General features: G+C 42.2%; 1 protein-coding gene across 5 annotated transcripts in view; it reads right to left on the bottom strand.

The window, feature by feature from the left end:
• Positions 1 to 16,090, bottom strand: part of LOC112253027 (protocadherin-15) — a 285,586-nt gene that overhangs the window by 203,677 nt on the left and 65,819 nt on the right. The window lies entirely within an intron of this gene.

Here is a 16,090-nt window from a genome sequence, read left to right as displayed (position 1 = left end):
ATCCCATAGGGGTGGGAGAGCCAAGAGAACAGAGGTGGCAGTACGGAGTTCTAGGGTAGGGGTATAGGGTTTGAGCATAGCCTGAAGGTAGGGAGGGGCAGTTCCTCTTGCTGCTCCGTAGGCAATCACCATGGTCTTGTAGTGGATGTAAGCTTCGACTGGAAGCCAGCAGAGTTTGTGGAGGAGCGGGGTAACATGGGAAGGTTGGGAAGGTTGAAAACCACGTGACATTTATTCTAAATATCAAAAGACACTCTGCAGAACCATGCTACTGTACCAGACAGGGCTGATATTGCAAATCAAATAGGTTTCTATTTCAGAAGCTATGGGAAGGTACAGTGCCTTGCGAAAGTATTCGGCCCCCTTGAACTTTGCAACCTTTTGCCACATTTCAGGCTTCAAATATAAAGATATAAAACTGTATTTTTTTGTGAAGAATCAACAACAAGTGGGACACAATCATGAAGTGGAACGACATTTATTGGATATTTCAAACTTTTTTAACAAATCAAAAACTGAAAAATTGGGCTTGCAAAATTATTCAGCTCCTTTATTTTAAGTGCAGCAAACTCTCTCCAGAAGTTCAGTGAGGATCTCTGAATGATCCAATGTTGACCTAAATGACTAATGATGATAAATACAATCCACCTGTGTGTAATCAAGTCTCCGTATAAATGCACCTGCACTGTGATAGTCTCAGAGGTCCGTTAAAAGCGCAGAGAGCATCATGAAGAACAAGGAACACACCAGGCAGGTCCGAGATACTGTTGTGAAGAAGTTTAAAGCCGGATTTGGATACAAAAAGATTTCCCAAGCTTTAAACATCCCAAGGAGCACTGTGCAAGCGATAATATTGAAATGGAAGGAGTATCAGACCACTGCAAATCTACCAAGACCTGGCCGTCCCTCTAAACTTTCAGCTCATACAAGGAGAAGACTGATCAGAGATGCAGCCAAGAGGCCCATGATCACTCTGGATGAACTGCAGAGATCTACAGCTGAGGTGGGAGACTCTGTCCATAGGACAACAATCAGTTGTATATTGCACAAATCTGGCCTTTATGGAAGAGTGGCAAGAAGAAAGACATTTCTTAAAGATATCCATAAAAAGTGTCGTTTAAAGTTTGCCACAAGCCACCTGGGAGACACACCAAACATGTGGAAAAAGGTGCTCTGGTCAGATGAAACCAAAATTGAACTTTTTGGCAACAATGCAAAACGTTATGTTTGGCGTAAAAGCAACACAGCTCATCACCCTGAACACACCATCCCCACTGTCAAACATGGTGGTGGCAGCATCATGGTTTGGGCCTGCTTTTCTTCAGCAGGGACAGGGAAGATGGTTAAAATTGATGGGAAGATGGATGGAGCCAAATACAGGACCATTCTGGAAGAAAACCTGATGGAGTCTGCAAAAGACCTGAGACTGGGACGGAGATTTGTCTTCCAACAAGACAATGATCCAAAACATAAAGCAAAATCTACAATGGAATGGTTCAAAAATAAATATAATAAACGGCCAAGTCAAAGTCCAGACCTGAATCCAATCGAGAATCTGTGGAAAGAACTGAAAACTGCTGTTCACAAATGCTCTCCATCCAACCTCACTGAGCTCGAGCTGTTTTGCAAGGAGGAATGGGAAAAAATGTCAGTCTCTCGATGTGCAAAACTGATAGAGACATACCCCAAGCGACTTACAGCTGTAATTGCAGCAAAAGGTGGCGCTACAAAGTATTAACTTAAGGGGGCTGAATAATTTTGCACGCCCAATTTCTCAGTTTTTGATTTGTTAAAAAAGTTTGAAATATCCAATAAATGTCGTTCCACTTCATGATTGTGTCCCACTTGTTGTTGATTCTTCACAAAAAAATACAGTTTTATATCTTTATGTTTGAAGCCTGAAATGTGGCAAAAGGTAGCAAAGTTCAAGGGGGCCGAATACTTTCGCAAGGCACTGTACGTCGGTGGAATTACACTTTACTATACCTTTTATGGATCTAATAATAATGATAACATTGGTCCTATTAGGATTTTTTTTTGCATTTCCCACTCCCCGTGAGATGCTCTCAGAGAGTTGGGTCACAGCCAGGGATCAGCCATTATTGCCAACGACACTGGAGCAATTAGGTTAAGTGCCTTGCTCAAGGGTACATCGACACCTAGTCAGCTCAGGGATTCGAACCAGTGATCTTTCAATTACTGGCCCAACGCCCTTAACCGCTAGGCTACCTGCCGCTCATATGAGGATATGTTTCAAACAATAGCTATGTAATTATTTAATTAGTATTTAGTTAATAGACCGTTTTCTCGAATTGAGAGACCAGGCACTTTGTGTGAGTTCTGTAGATATTGAATATATATTAAAGATAATGCCTTTCATAAGGTGTAAGCCTTGATGACTCATAGCAGAGTTTCTAGACTCACGATATCTTAGACCTTAGACCAATATAATCAATCACAGGATAATTTTAGTATGTGCTGAGGTTTACCAAAGGCTTTGAAATTAGCGGGGAGAAAATCCAAAGATTAGTGAAAAACAGATCAATAAGCATTTCATTTGTTTTGTACTGATGTCGAACCGATTGCAGGTTTAATTGTGTTTGATCTTTGAAAGAATACAATAAACATGATATTTTCCATGCAAAAAGCACCAAAAAAACGTAACTGAAAAGTAATTAATGTCCTCAATCAAGTGAAAAACCCCATGCTGTAAGAACCAATCCAAAGACCAGGAGTATTCTATAAGAGGCTGTGTAAGAAGTACGGTTTTACTCTATACCTGACATGGTGGATCAAACTCTGTGTTCAAAAGGATGTGTCAGTGGCTGAGGTTTGGCTCCCACCGCTTGACCCCTACAGTTTCACACCCTGGACCCTTCAGCACCCATCAACCAAGCGTGAATGGGGAGAGTGAGCGAAGCTGAACACAAACACACTCATACAGTTCACACAGAGTAGAGATTTGCATTAAGCCGTTCATAAGTTACATCAAAAACATGGGTGGAGTTGGGGGAATGGGATGGGAGGTTGGAGGTGGAGGTACACTTATTTTCTATTTTATTTTCCTGTTCATATTTCATTTATAGCATAACTTCATTCATTTATAGCATAATTTATAGCATAGTACATAACATATGTACTTTATTTCTTCGTTTTTTCTTCTTCTTTTGACTGGCAGCCTATGGGTACATGTTTTATAAATTTGTCATTTGAAATGGATAATGTACCTGTAGCCCACCCCCCCCAACAAAAAAATCACAAAACAAATACAGAATTTGTAAAAAGAAATACAGGAAGTGCCAGTACAGAGTCGATGTGCTAGGGGTATGTTGTGTGTGTGTGTGTGTGTGTGTGTGTGTGTGTGTGTGTGTGTGTGTGTGTGTGTGTGTGTGTGTGTGTAAGTATGTATGAATGTGTGGGTAGAATCCAGTGTGTGTATACTGCATAGAGTAAGTCCAAGAGAGTTAGTGCAAAAAAAGGTCAATGCAGGTAGTCCGCGTAGCCATTTGATTAGCTATTTAGTAGTCTTGTTTAGGAATCTTATGGCTTGGGGGTAGAAGCTGTTAACCTCTTGAAACTAGGGGGCACTATTTTTGGAAAAATAACGTTCCCAAAGTAAACAGCCTATTTCTCAGGACCAGATGCTAGAATATGCATATAATTGACAGCTTAGGATAGAAAACACTCTAAAGTTTCCAAAACTGTCAAAATATTGTCTTTGAGTATAACAGAACTGATATTGCAGGCGAAACCCTGAGGGAAATCCAATCAGGAAGTGCCTCTTATTTTGAAACCGTTGTGTTCCTATGCATCCCTATTGGCCATTGAAAGGGATATCAACCAGATTCCTTTTTCTACGTATTCCCTAAGGTGTCTACAGCCTTTAGACATAGTTTCACGCCTTTATGTTGAAGAATGAGCGTAAACGACTACATTGCGTAAGTGGACAGGTGAGGGCTCTCAGAGAGATTCTTGCGTAAAAGACAGAGGTAGCTATTTTTCCTCTCGCTCCTACTGAAAAGCCAATTGTCCCGGTTGATATATTATCGAATAGATATTTGAAAAACACCTTGAATATTGATTATAAAAACGTTTGCCATGTTTCTGTCGATATTATGGATATAATTTGGAATTTTTGTCGGCGTTGCCGTGACCGCTATTTCCGGTGGATTTCTCAACATAACGTGACCAACAAACGGAGGTATTTTGGGTATAAAAATAATCTTTATGGAACAAAAGGAACATTTGCTGTCTAACTGGGAGTCTCATCCAAAGATCATCAATCATCTTGGACAATCTTTTGGGCCTTCCTCTGACACCGCCTGGTATAGAGGTCCTGGATTGCAGGGAGCTTGGCTGCAGTGATGCACTGGGCCCTACTCGTCACCCTCCTTAGTGCCTTGCGGTCGGTTGCCTTGCAGTTGCCGTACCAAGCGGTGATGCAGCAAGTCAAGATGCTATCAACGTTGCAGTTGTAAACGTTTTTGTGGATCTGAGGGCCCATGCCAAATCATTTCAACCTCCTGAAGGGGAAGAGACGTTGTCTTGCCCTCTTCATAAATGTGTGGGTGTGTGTGAACCATGTTAATTCCGTAGTGATGTGGACACAGAGGAACTTGAAGCACTTGACCGGCTCCACTACAACCCTGTCAATGTGAATGGGGGCATGCCCAGCTCTCCGTTTCCTGATGTCCACAATCATCTCCATTGTCTTGCTGATGTTGAAAGTTTGTTGTCCTGGCACCACACTCCCAGGTCTCTAACCTCCCCCCTGTAGGCTGTCTCATTGCCATCTGTGATCAGTCCTACCACCATTGTGTCTTCAGAAAACTTGATGATGGTGTTGGAGTCTTACGTGACCACTCAGTCGTGGGTGAAAAGGGAGTATAGGATGGCACTAAGCACACACCACTGAGGAGCCCTGTTTTGATGGTGATTGTGGCAGATGTGTTTTTGTCTACCCTTACCACTTGGGGCGGCCTGTCAGGAAGTCCAGGATCCAGTTGCAGAGAGAGAGAGAGAGGTGTTCAGTCTCAGGGTCCTGAGCTTGGTAATGAGCTAGGAGGGGACTATGGTGGTTAATGCTGAGCTGTAGTCAATGAACACCATTCTTACATAGGTATTCAATTTGTCCATGTGGGTGAGGGCAGTGTGGAATGCAATAGAGATTGCGTCATCTCTTGTTCTGTTGGGGCAGTATATGAATTGGTGTGGATCCAGGGTGTCTGGGATGGAGGTGTTGATGTGAGCCATGACCAGCCTTTCAAAGTATTTCAAAGCTATAGATATGAGTGCTCCAGGGCCACTAACCCTCCCATGTCCCTTAGATGACACTGACACACTCTATTCTAGTCTTGTTCGTGTTCTCATTCAAGGCAGAGGGCACAAGATCCAAGGGTGAGTTAAAAGCTAAACAACTTCATTGTGGCCAACCAACACCAGCTATATCGCTCGTTAAGTTTTCTATAGGGTATCGCCCTCTGCATCACATCCCCTTTCACCCCAACATCTAATGAGAGACTTTGACTTTCATTGTTGCAGTAAATTTGTTCACATCCATGAAAGTGGTATTGATGAGGACTTTTAGGGTCTCTATTCACGGAACCAGTGAGCATCCCGCAGGTTAAATCTGTTCGGAGAGGTAAAGCCTTCTGATTAGCTTTGTGTTGTACGTAAAGCTCTGTCACACTCTCAGTCCAGACAGTGTGTGACAACAAGACTTAAGACGTGCTCTCAACAATGCAAGCCTATTAAACATTGCTGCAGACATACAATCTTAAGGAGAATGCAGATAAAAATACAAGTGCTCTCTCTCTCTCTCTCCTCCATTCAGTTGTGAGTAACTGGGAGGATTGTGTGATTATTTTTCAGACCTAAGCCTCAACTAGAGAGACCGAGGCTGCTGAAGCTGGCCTAATCTCCACTTCAGCCTTGCCAACAGCTGCACTATGGATGTCAACGAGCTTCTTACCAGTTTTAAACAAATCAGAATATATTTTATACTTGAGATTCTTCAAAGTAGCCACTCTTTGCCTTGATGACAGCTTTGCACAGTCTTGGTATTCTCTCAACCAGCTTCATGAGGTAGTCACCTGGAATGCATTTCAATTAACAGGTGTTTCTTTCTCAAAGTTAATTTGTGGAATTTCTTTCCTTCTTAATGTGTTTGAGCCAATCAGTTGTGTTGTGCCAAGGTAGTGGTGGTATACAGAAGATAGCCCTATTTGTCACAACCCCATTCCGCCTCTCCACCATAGGTGCTAGGGCCTTCAGCTGCTCAGCACCCTGGCTCTGGAATGTACTCCCCCTACACATACCACATGCAATCATCACATAAAAAAACTCCTCAAAACACACCTCTTCAACGATGCTTAGATCTTATAGGCTAGCGTCCATGATTGACTCTGTCCTACCACCCTCTTCTGTGCCTCTTCTGTGCCTTCCCAGTTCCCTATGTATCCCAACCCAAACCCTTACCCTAAACTGGGATCTTATCCTCTTCCCAACCCCTCCCTCCTGTTTCATCTGGTGCTTTGATTTTAAATTGCACATTTAATTGGTGCATTTGATTTTATGTACTGTACTTGATTTTATGTATGCCTACTTTTAATGTAAGATGTCCTTGAGTATCTTGAAAGGCGTTCCCCAAATAAAATGTATTAATATTATTACACAAGAGACACCCACATCAACGCCCGCCTCCAAGACACAAAACTCATTCTCAGTTGCATTTCCTAATGAGGACAATTGAAACCGAGGCTGAATCAGTAAATTCAGCCCCCTTCTCAAGGGAAGTATCTACCCGCTGATTTTGCAGGTAATTTAGAAAAATAATCTCTGAGGAATGAGATCCAATAGTGAAATGAAGATGACCTATCCCTTTAATGATTACTCAGTCTAATGAGAGGATTAAAGCTGCAATATGTAACTTTTGGGGCGAATTCACATAGATCTGTCATTCTCATTGAAAGTAAATCCAAGAAGCGGTAAATCTGTTCTAGGTGCATTACTTCTATGCTTCTGTTCTGAAGTTTAGTTTTTGTGTATTTTACTTTCATAAAATATATATTATGGAAAATATATTTCACAGTGGTTTAGATGGTACAATGACTCTCTACAATCTACTTGCTTGTTTTGTCACAAACTGAAATCAACGAAAAAATAAAATACATTTCAACTTTTAATCCGTATTACTTCTGTGACCATGAAACTTTTAAAATAAAGTCATTTCTTGAGATCAGATTTTCCAAGCAGCTAATACAAGGGGATGCTGTTCTTGTGAAAATTTACCCCAGGATTTTCTTAGAGAGATGCAAATCCAAAATGACAATACACAGAACATTTTTAAATCTAACGTGACAATGCTCAGACACTCGGGGAGAGGCAATTGGATAATGCAACTGGGGCTGAGAATTCACGTCAGAATCGACTTGAGAGAAAGTGAAGGACAGGAAAGAGGCATTTTTCTTCCTACTTCTTATAAAATTACATTACAGTTGGGAATTTAAGTTGTTCGGATGAGTTCTGTATGAGAGGTTTATATAATATTGTGAATGTGAGTGAACATATTACATTTGATTTAGTAATCTGTTTTGTGAGTAGATAGCTATGAAAATAAAACGAGACAAAGGTGGAGGTTTTTAAATGGAAAAAGGCAAGAATCCTCACAAAGAATTTAAGTGTATGTAAATGAGGATGCAGAATGCTAGCTATACTTCAAAGAAACTCATCTCTATAGCGTGTTTTTAATGAGGGTAAACCAAGTGTCAAATCAATTTAGCACAACACAGCTAATTAAACTGACTGTTTATCTCAACATAATACTGTAATCGCAGCCTTATTACACATCAACTGTAGGAATATGTTTGACAATACCAGAAAACCACACTAGCAACCCCACAAGGCTAATTGGGTGGACACCGAGATACAAATCAACTAGTGTTCTACCATTCCACTAAAGATTTGACATTCCACTGAATTAGCAAGCAGATTCAAACACGAAGCCATCGAGATACATCATATGAAAAAACAATAGTAAAATGGATTGTCTGGATGAATTAAATCTTTATTTACTAATACATCACATGCACGGAGGCAAGCATGCAAGCACCTACAGTATGCACACTGTCAACACACTGCCCTCTCTCTTTGCTTTCCACCTTCCATGCACCATTCTCATCTCCCCCACACGCCTCTCTCAATCCCTCTCTCTTCCTCTCCCTCTCTAATCCAAAGACGTAGCAGGTGTTGGGGACTAATCCAGTCCTTTCAGCCACACTCTCTAATTACATATTGCTGGCCTTGCAATTACTTCAACAGGACGCACGCACGTATGCAAGCATGCACATGCGCACACACTCGCCAGCAGGTAGCCTAGCATTCAGAGCTTTGGGCCAGTAACCGAAAGGTCTCTAGTTCAAATCCTCGAGCAAGGTAAAAAAAATCGGTTGATGTGACCTTGAGCATGGCACTTAACCCTAATTGCTACAGGGTCGTCCTTTCAGGGAGTGTAGGATATGCAAAAAAAAATAATTCTAATTCACACATGCATATTAATAAAAACTTTTGAAATAGGGCAAATATAAGCACCAACCAAATGATTACATACACAAACACTTTCTCTGTATCAGACTGGCAGTGGTTAACTGGGAATGAACATCTGCAAAATCCAAATTAAACCCTTGAATGTAAACCAATCACATCGCAGAACACATCCACACACTGTAACCAACCCAGGCACATGCATACTCATGCAGGAACAAAAACGCACAAACACACACTCTGTCTCTCTCTCTTTACTCTGCTGCCAGGCATTCATGCATGCGTTTCCACCAGGGGTCTCATCGTTTGAATCACAGAGAGACGGCTCCAGAATACCAAACCGGCATCTCAGCTAGAAGAAGTTACAACCAACATAGCAATGAAACAGAAATACACAGAGTTCTCATTTTAACATAGCAACCAATCTATAATTACAGGGCCCAGTCATTATAGCTTCGTATCAATCTGAGACCCTTAAAATAGGTAATGTGCTACAGGGCAAACAGGTGTGCACCAGAGACAAATTAACAAGATTTGCTTAATTCAAATGTGAGAATGAAATAAAACAATTGACAATTGAGAGTGTGTTAGTTCACCGTCATGTGTGTGTGGATAATTAGATAAAGAGAGAGTGAGAGAGAGAGAGCGAGAGAGAGCGAGAGAGAGAGAGAGAGAGAGAGAGAGAGAGAGAGAGAGAGAGAGAAAGGGGGAGAGAAAGGGGGAGAGAAAGTGGAATACAGAGAAAGAGGATTGAAATAGCACTGGAGAAAGGAGTAACTAATGAATCCATGGTTGTTGAGAAAACAGTCACAAGGCCCTTGCATGGGCGCTTTCACAGATTGTTGAAACCACAAACAACATTTAAAACAATTCTGAAACTGGTTCTGAGGTACTTTGTACCTGACATTTTCCTATGGAAGACAGCATCCTTCAGTCCTTGAATGCTTTCCTAGAAAGAGGAGACCGAGAGACTGAATGACATTTATCGTCTGGAACCCTCTGATTCAGCTGCTTGGTTCTCCTTCTGCTATGTCAATTCCTCTAATGCAGCCTCAGTCCTGAGCCAAGTGTCTGTGTCTAGTGTTGTATTTCGGCCTCTCTCGTTATCAGACTGAATCTAGTGCATTCTTATTCTGCACATTAGTTGATTGGCATCAGCTAGTTCAGGCTAACTAATCAGCATTAATGTAGCTCTTTGGCGATACAGTACAAGGCTAACTACAGGGGATGCTCTGTAGAAGCCTGTTGCGGTTGCCATTGCTTTTGTGGAGAGGGAGCATTCTTCATCTTCAGCTTTCATTGTATGCATGTGTGTGCGTGCTTGCATGCACAGTACAGTGGCTTGCGAAAGTATTCACCCCCTTTGCATTTTTCCTATTTGTTGCCTTACAACCTGGAATTAAAATAGATTTTGGGGGATTTGTATACTTTGATTTACACAAGATGTCTACCACTTTGAAGATGCAAAATATTTTTTATTGTGAAGCAAACAAGAAATAAGACCAAAAAAACACTTGAGCGTGCATAACTATTCACCCCTCAAAAGTCAATACTTTGTAAAGCCACATTTTGCAGCAATTACAGCTGCAAGTCTCTTTGGGTATGTCTCTATAAGCTTGGCACATATAGCCACTAGAATTTTTGCCCATTCGTCAAGGCAAAACTGCTCCAGCTCCTTCAAGTTCGATGTGTTCCGCTGGTGTACAGCAATCTTTAAGTCATACCACAGATTCTCAATTGGATTGAGGCCATTCCAAGACATTTAAATGTTTCCCCTTAACCTCTCTTGGGTAGGGGGCAGTATTTTCACGTCCGGTTGAAAAGCGTGCCCAAAGTAAACTGCCTGTTACTCAGGCCCAGAAGCTAGGATATGCATATAATTGGTAGATTTGGATAGAAAACACAAACGTTTCTAAAACTGTTAAAATAATGTCTCTGAGTATAACAGTCCTGATATGGCTGTCACTTTTATAATAAGGCAAAGTCCTCCCAGATTGCAGTTCCTAGGGCTTCCACTAGATGTCAGCAGTCTTTAGAAAGAGTTTTAGGCTGGTTTTTGGAAAAATGAGCCAGGAATTGTAGTTGTTTGAGGTGGCTCCCATTTTGGCTGTAGTGTTTCCAAGCGCGTGAATGAGAACGCATTCTTTGGTATTTTTCTCCAGTAAAGACAATAACGATTCTCTGTCTTAAATGTTATTGTTTATTTACGCCAAGGGGGATGAATACTTTTTCAAGGCACTGTATGTGTGTGAATGTGTATTTTTTAATCAGGGTAGTGATATCTTATTCATGAAGGGAAGTGATATTTGTGACTTAAATACACTGGGTATACCAAACATCAGGTATACCGTCTTAATATTGAGTTGCCCCCCTCCCTTTTGCCCTCAGAACATCCTCAATTCGTCAGGGCATGAACAGAATCTGAAACAGCATTGGTCACTTGCACTTGTCGGGCCATAGACATGGTGTCAAAAGTGTTCCACAGGGATGCTGTCCTAGGTTGACTCCAATGTTTCCCACAGTTGTGTCAAGTTGGCTGGATGTCCTTTGGGTGGTGGACCATTCTTGATACACACGGGAAACTGTTCAGCATGAAAAACCCCTCAGGGTTGTAGTTTTTGACACAAGAACACCAACTACCATACCCTGCTCAAAGGAACTTAAATATTTTGTCTTGTCCACTCACCCTCTGAATGGCACACATACACAATCCATGTCTCAATGGTCTCAAGGCATAAAAATCCTTCTTTAACCTGTCTCCTCCCCTCCATCTACACTGATTGAAGTGGATTTAACAAGTGACATCAATAAGCGATCATAGCTTTCACTTGGATTCACCTAGTCAGTCTATGTCATGGAAAGAGCAGGTGTTCTTAACATTTTGCATAATCAGTGTGTCATTCATATGGATAGTCCTACTTTACTACAAAGACTTTATCAGTCAAGTGATCTCACCGCGACTTATGCTCGCCCACAGCACATACTGTATAAAATGCTCCTTTCTAATAAAAACCCCTCAGCTACACTACTTTAATAAATTTTTATATTTCCTGCAAGATGTCGCTCAATATTTCCATGAGAGGAATGGGCAGCCTTTCACACGTTACTAGCTTCAACTGATATAAATCATGCATTTGTGTAGGAAAGTAAAACACCAGGAACCGGACCCTTAGTTTACAGGCACCTTGATCTGCTTCTTCCATTCTGTCCCTCCCATCTCGCTCACTTCCACTCTCTTTTTATAGCTCTGCTCTGTGAAATTCTCTGCCTCTTTCTCTCATTCTCACTCTCCCTCATCTTTCTCAAGGTCTTCATTCCTCTCATTTACCTCTCTTTCCATACTATGTAGTTCTGTCTCACTCTCTCATTCTCTCTCTCTTAATCTCCTTTTCTATGCCTTTATCTCCACACTGCTCACGTGATCTCTTTCACTTCATCTCTTTACCTGTCACTCGCTTTTCTTTCTCTCTTCTAAGACAATCTGTATTATTCTCTCGTTCTCTCACACACTTTCTCTTTTTCTGTCTTCTCACTCTCCTTCTCGCCGTCCTTCCTCTCGCTCTCCAACATCCTCTCTCTACCTCCACTCACTTCTGTAACGCTCTCTCTCTAGTTCGGTTCCCGTCTCTCTCTGCACCTGCAGACAGCCCATATCCTTTATCCCCCAGATAGAAATCTCTTCAATCCGATTAACTGCAGTTGAAACCTGGGAAAAAACACATTTGCTTTCTCATACATTGAACCAGCAAAAAAGCCAAAACAAAACAAGCTTTGTCTTTACGATAGAAATCAGCTATAAATGGTGAAGTGATACTTTGAATCTTTCTGGCACCTGTCAGAGTGACTGCACAACAAGCATTTTGGATAAATTAAACATGCTATGTTCCATCTGAATGAGCAGTCATATCCCCTTGTGAGCCCTTGGTATTCTCAGACTGCACAGAGGCCCAAGTAGGCAGACATGGTGAGCTGTAATGAGAAAAGCATGTCTAGAATAAAGCTAAGCCTGAACATAAACAATAATAAGCAAGTGCTTTGTTTAGTCATCTATATAGCAATGTATCACTCAGTCCTCCTAGCCATCTTTTACATTGCTCAACCTATCTCCCTATCCATCTCTTCACCCTTCTATCAGTATATCACCAGCTGACCAATAAGTCCTCATCAATCAATCTTGGAATTATATAGATGATATACATGAGGAGGATCATTTGAATACAGGCATCATATTGCTTCCCTTTAAGTCATACTCTGTAATATGCCATCCTCATCTTCTCTCAGTAAGGTCAATACAATGCTTCCCGTTGCATTATCCTATTATCCTATATGCATTATCATTCAATACACCAATGATGGTACGATTGACAATGGAAATTGACGTCAAAATGTGGATCCATTTCTTCCTTAGCAACAACATGAAAAAACATTGAGGCATTCAAGCTATTCAGACCTCTCTTTGCGCACGTTAAGTACTAAGCAGTAAAGAAAGTGACATGAATCAATATTGTTTTCTGTTCCTTCCTTGGCTCACCATAATGCCACAGCACACAATACCAATGAATGGCCATTCAAATTGTGAAAAAAAGCACTCTCACATCTGAGTTTTGTTGCATTACTTCAAAGAAAAGAGAAACCTGCACACTGCTCTCGCTTGTTTCACTTTTTTATTAAAGCTTACGTGTATTCCTGTTGACCTTCCTCAGAGCTTTTTTTCAAAGCCCTGTCAAAAGCAGAGAGGCCCACACTTAAGCTGTGCACTTTTCAATCCGTATACGGTTTGGTCATTGATAAGTGCCTAAATTGGAAAGCAGTGGCTGTACAGTAACGGGCTATACATTGACGATAGAGCTCTGGGTCTCCGCTTTACAGCGCTGTATGGGATTCAACTGACAGACATTTGGTGTGAGCACCAGGCACAACAAGAAGATGCCCCCATCCCTCACGCTAATTGGCTAGCGCAACAAGAAGATGCCCCCATCCCTCCCTCCCATTGGCTACTTTTGCTAACGTTTTGTCGTCTGAGAGACGGGAATGCTGTAAATCAAGAGGACTCGATGGGTTCTGAAAGATGAGACATTGAGGATTATAATAAATACCGTTTCGTTGTAATGCTAGCAAACCACACACCCCTTGCAAGCAAACCACATACACGCATAAATATTATAAAACTCATGTCATTTACAGTATTAATGTTTATGATAGGCTTATTCTACTCAGAACAATTTGGGTAATGACGCCATATCCTTCTTGTAATTGTACAGCAAACATACCGATGTTTGTCTATTGTGGAGAAAATTGGCTACAAAACAAGTACCTGAATGTGCTCATGGATCCATTCTTTGCACACCAAAATTACAATCTGTTTCACCGAAGTGCCTTGTGAAAGGCTAACACTGTGTTGTGACATGACTTTCATTCATTTCCTTGAGTCAAATCAGCAGTTAAGACATCTACTCAAACCCTTGTCCTTTTTTTCTTGTCTTATGTTGGACATCCCCACGTTTTCCATGTATATTCTTATTATGTTACTCAATCTATCAAGAGTCAGATTTCGGTATTGACAAATGCTGCGAAAAGTACAGAAAATGTCAAATGCTCAAAATGTGTCCTCACTTTCGGTTTCCTTTCACTACCATATGCTTCTCATATTTCTTCTGTTTGAAACATTTGAACTGGGCCCTACATGCATATAGGCCAATTCCCACGAGTGTAACGGGTTAAAAAAAACTAAGTTATATGAGCAAGAGCAGTGTGCAGGCTACTCTGTTCTTCAATGAATAGCCATTGAAATAATCTTTTGAAAATAGAATTTCAGCAACTGATTCAAGTCTTCTATCACAAGGTTTATGATGTATTCGTCCCTCAAGTGATGCAAAACACATTCTAAAACAAGGACATTTCTTGGAAACCTACAGACAAAGCAAATGGCGAAGGACTGATGATTATTCCGTTAGTTTTTCTGGTGACCGACGTAAACTAATATAAAAGGGAATGCATGGCAGTCTAACACATTCCCTAGACAATCCATCATGGCCATATCACAGTAACACATATGGAGAGGTCGGGCTGGGAAGGACATGTATGGAGAGGTCGGGCTGGGAAGGACATGTATTGAGAGGTAGGGCTGGGAAGGACATGTATGGAGAGGAAGGGCTGGGAAGGACATGTATGGAGAGGTAGGGCTGGGAAGGACATGTGTGGAGAGGTAGGGCTGGGAAGGACGTGTATGGAGAGGTAGGGCTGGGAAGGACATGTATGGAGAGGTAGGGCTGGGAAGGACATGTATGGAGAGGTAGGGCTGGGAAGGACATGTATGGAGAGGTAGGGCTGGGAAGGATGTCTATGGAGAGGTAGGGCTGGGAAGGACGTCTATGGAGAGGTAGGGCTGGGAAGGACGTGTATGGAGAATTAGGGCTGGGAAGGACGTGTATGGAGAGGTAGGGCTGAGAAGGACGTGTATGGAGAGGTAGGGCTGGGAAGGACATGTATGGAGAGGTAGGGCTGGGAAGGACATGTAGGGCTGGGAAGGACATGTATGGAAAGGCAGGGGGCTGGGAAGGACATGTATGGACAGGTAGGGCTGGGAAGGACATGTATGGAGAGATAGGACTGGGAAGGATGTGTATGGAGAGGTAGGGCTGGGAAGGACATGTATGGAGAGGTAGGGCTGGGAAGGACGTGTATGGAGCGGTAGGCCTGGGAAGGACGTGTATGGAGAGGTAGGCCTGGGAAGGACATGTATGGAGAGGTAGGGCTGGGAAAGATGTGTATGGAGAGGTAGGGCTGGGAAGGACATGTATGGAGAGGTAGGGCTGGGAAGGATGTGTATGGAGAGGTAGGGCTGGGAAGGACGTCTATGGAGAGGTAGGGCTGGGAAGGACGTCTATGGAGAGGTAGGGCTGGGAAGGACATGTATGGAGAGGTAGGGCTGGGAAGGACGTGTATGGAGAGTTAGGGCTGGGAAGGACATGTATGGAGAGGTAGGGCTGGGAAGGACATGTATGGAGAGGTAGGGCTGGGAAGGACATGTATGGAGAGGTAGGGCTGGGAAGGACATGTATGGAGAGGTAGGGCTGGGAAGGACATTGTGACATCCATTATAAGGGTCTGGTTGTTGAGCGGTTTGTCTTTTAAAAAGCTCCACCCAAAACTGAAAAACAACAGCTCTCAATTTCAATAAATCATACCCAGAACAAAACAACAGCAAAGCAGAAACAGAGATGCACGAGCACAGGCAAATGGAGTCGAGCTCGTGCGCTCACACACACACCTGTGAGAGGCAACTCCAGTATGATGTGACAGCCCAGTGAAGCGCGTGTGAAATAATAAACTGACTGTATAAACAGACCCAGAAAAGCATGCTAGCTGAAAACTGCTCATTAAATGTTGTTAACCTGCAGAGCTTATTCCTGCAGGGAGCCACTTTGAGGCAGGTCCACCTGTTTCTCAGCTGGAAGTTACTTCACTCTCAACCAAATTCCTTTTACCAGTTGAAAAAAAACACATAAAATGAATCTGCATGGTGCAACATCTCAGCTCACCAGCATAA

This window comes from Oncorhynchus tshawytscha, linkage group LG06 (assembly GCF_018296145.1).
Source record: "Oncorhynchus tshawytscha isolate Ot180627B linkage group LG06, Otsh_v2.0, whole genome shotgun sequence".
Taxonomy (NCBI): Eukaryota; Metazoa; Chordata; class Actinopteri; order Salmoniformes; family Salmonidae; genus Oncorhynchus; species Oncorhynchus tshawytscha.
Note: the sequence above shows the minus strand (reverse complement) of the source record. Positions and strands in the feature narration are given on the sequence as shown.